Below are 3,681 nucleotides of genomic sequence, written 5' to 3'. Positions count from 1 at the left end.
ATTCTGCTGATAACACAGTCTTGCTTTTCGGATTGCTTCATCCATGGTTTTCGGATTATCGAACTCTATCCCTTCTCGCATTGTCAGAGGAAGGCTACTAACAAATCTTTGTACTTTAGCCTTCTCTTCACGAATATAGGGCACATAGCGAAGCAGGGATGTGAACTTGGTTACGAACTCATCAATGGTCTGCTGTCCCAGCCGCAGATCGTGAAATTCGCGTGCCTTTTCATCATAAAAGCATTCTGTCCGGTACTTCTCTTTAAAATATCCTTGAAACTTTTCCCATGTCACATCCTGTTCACTTATTCCCCGCACCATCTTGACCTCTTCCCACCATAGCGTGGCCTTGGCTTGCAACTGGAATATAGCCAGCCTTGCCTTAAGATGATGATCGTATTCATACACCTGAAAATACTTATTCATATTAATCAGCCATGCCTCTGCAGCTTCTTCAGATTGTCCGTCAAAATGAGGTGGTTTAATCTTCCTGAATTTTCCGTGTAATTCCATCCGGGGTCTTTTTGGAGTTTGATATTCAGGAGCGTTAACAAACTTCTCTCCTCGCATCTCTCCTCTGTCCTCTGCTTCCTCCTGTTCAGTATGATAGCTCTGTTCATCTGTTATGTGTGCTTGTTCCAGCCTCGGATGTGACTACTGTTGATGTTGTTTATCAGATAAGCTTTTCAGGATTCTCTCCTGTTCAACATTCAATCTTGCGTTATCCGCATGCAGCTGAGCCATTTCATCTTTTAGCTCCTGTAATGTTCTCAATAGCGTTGAGTCAGTAGTATGACCTGCTGCTCCTAGCTGCACCCAAAACTCAGAATTCCCTTGAGGTTGTTCCATGTTATCCGGAGGTTCTGGATTCCCATAAGGAGCACTATTTGCTCTTCTCATTCTACCACTACCTACTTCAGAACAACTCATTAAACAGATTTAATTTATCTTGGTGTATTGCTGAACTGTTACCATGATACTGTTTATATTCATGTTGCTGTAATCTTAAATTTTTTCCCAAAGGTCACAGAGTTGTAAACCTTGGGCTCTGATACCAATTTGTCACGCTCCAAACAATACATAAAAAAAAATTTGGTTAATGACTATATGTACACTACTCTTTTACTTATACGCATATACTATCTTACCATGTTTATTAATACATAATAAACAAACAACTATATTCATATCTGTAAAATGGGTACGCATGATACTCAACCCATACTCACATAAAGTTTACTGTGTTTACATTTGGTCATTCAATACAAGGGGTTACGTGTACAAGGTTGGTAACATGTTACATAGTTGGTCACTATGCAATTTAATGAAACATTGATAGTAACTTTCCCCGAGACACCTCGAGCTTGCGGCGTAATGTCCGGCTCTGTCATTGTTGATGCATCTCCGTCCATCTGGTGGGTTCAACGGTTGGATGGCATCATGACATGTGACACCCGGTGCTTTGTACGCTTACAGCCTGGCCGCTTGGCTTGTCCACTTCGCGCCATTGCAACCTGGAGATTTACCGGCTATCTGACGGTAGAGACCATTCTGCTGCAGATCAAGGGTTCCCGTGATGCCACGAAACGGTAATCATATTCCTAGTTATAGAATGGTGAATTTGTCTTCGGATTTTGTTTCTGTTTCATTTCCTTAAACCTCTGAGTGTTAGCAGAGCTATCTTCCTCAGCGCTCCTCCGTGGCGACGCAGATCTCTCCATGATTTAAGGCATGCTGCTATGGTTATGTGACTCAGCCTTCCTCAGCCATGAAGGTATTAGCTCTTCAACACATACTGTGTCAATTCGTTACTGGTAACGTCGGTTTCCTATTGAGCTTAAGTTGCAGACTCAGAAATTTCTCAGTAGCTAACTTTCCATTATTTATATTAATGTTTTTCCACGGTTCTGTTTGCAATAGGTTATATAACATTGGGGTTATTATTCTTCACAGGTGGGTGTTTGTCATCTCCTCCGAGGATGCGGAAATCACCCTCAAGGATGCAGAATCGCCCTTACATCTGGTTAAAATATCACCGGTAAGGCTCGAGCACATAGGTACTCATTCACGTTTTATCTCAGGCTTGTACTGAGTGTTACTCCCTTGGCAGGGATGGTGGAGTGCTCAGTTTCCATTTTACCCAGCTAGGAACTCCTCTGCCAAGAGGCTTCATAGACTCAGTTTAATATTTCCGTAGCCTTTAGACTGTTACTCTATTTCATATGTGAATGCTAGTTCTCCAGAACGCAGCCATTACTTCATTATTAAGTTGTAAACTCGACTCGTAAGGGTTTGACTTGGATGTTCGTCAATGGTTTTCATTATACCGTTGCACAGCTAATTAAATGGGTTCAGTTTTGTTCTATAGTGCATCACAATATCACTGAAGTTATTCGCTCTTTTCGTTTGTAGTTATTGACGGTTTCCAGGGTTGAAATACATCTGTATATTTATGCTCTAGGTTCACTGTTCTAGTTTCTCTTTGCTTTAAGAAATAGCATTGTATTTCGTATTCATCCGGCTCGATGCCTCAGCCAGCCAAGCGTAAGCTACGGCTCGGCTCGAGGGGTTTCACCGTAGCGGATACTTACTTGGTAAAACCGGCCGAAGGGTCGCACAACATTACAGTTACCATGTCCGGTTTCGGCACTCGTTCTTTTCTTTTAAAACGTATTTATTAACAGGAATAAGTAATGTTGTCTTTATTCATACATTGCCATGCATAAATACATATTTCCTACTGGTTATTTCATGAGCATGATTTTTATAACTGTCTCTGAGATTATTCCTTATTCGACTGTTTGAAAAAGAGATATTGCAATTCTGTAATTTATTTTGGTTGTAATGTTAGCACTATAACCATTTCATTTTGCTTAGCCGCGAGCTTTCTCGTCTTGTTTCTGGAGAATGTGTGTTAGAATCTCGGGGTTTACTATTTCCCGTTACCACATAGAGCGGCTGTACTTTTCGGATTCTTCTAAGCGTTTATATATGTTCATATGGGTTCTTACTATTGCTAATATTTATATACATGTCTTTTTCATATGCAAGAGGGTTTATATCTGTCCATTTCGGATTTTTCTATCGAGTCTGCTACAGGGGTTATCATAACCCTGTTTTGTGATTATTCTACATTTCGCTACTGTTTCTCAATCGAACTTAGAGTTCTTTCCTCAGTTTTAAATTTGGTCCCACTATTACATTTGGGTCGACTTCCATAGTTCACACAGATTGCTATATCCACTTTCATAATATCATTAAAGAAGAATAGGTTGAAAACTGTTAACTTAGTTCACTTTCCTCAGTACAGTACAGAAAACATCTTAACAGATGAGTAAGTGATAAACCATACCTGTCTATCTGCCAAACCTTTTGTAATGCTTGTCAATCCACCCGTCCGTAGGAAGTTCTTCGCTGAGCTTCCACCCCCAAGCACTTGCAGGTCCTACTCGACCGCAATAGCACTGGTCTCGCCAGTCAACGCTATCTGATCCTAACCAGACATAGCGTGCACAGGAAAAATTCCTTTTCCACTTATGCCATCTGATCCTAACCAGACATAGCATTCATTTCTTTTCTCTCTTTTTTCTCTGCCATCTGATCCCAACCAGACTTGGCATTTTTCCCCTTTTTCCTCTGGGGTCTCAACTACCTCCAGGTAGTTAGGGTTCCAATGTAACT

This window comes from Pinus tabuliformis, chromosome Q (genome assembly GCF_031772625.1).
Source record: "Pinus tabuliformis cultivar Carrire ecotype Pingquan chromosome Q, CPIR1, whole genome shotgun sequence".
NCBI classification, from domain to species: domain Eukaryota; kingdom Viridiplantae; phylum Streptophyta; class Pinopsida; order Pinales; family Pinaceae; genus Pinus; species Pinus tabuliformis.
This window is presented reverse-complemented; position numbering follows the sequence as displayed.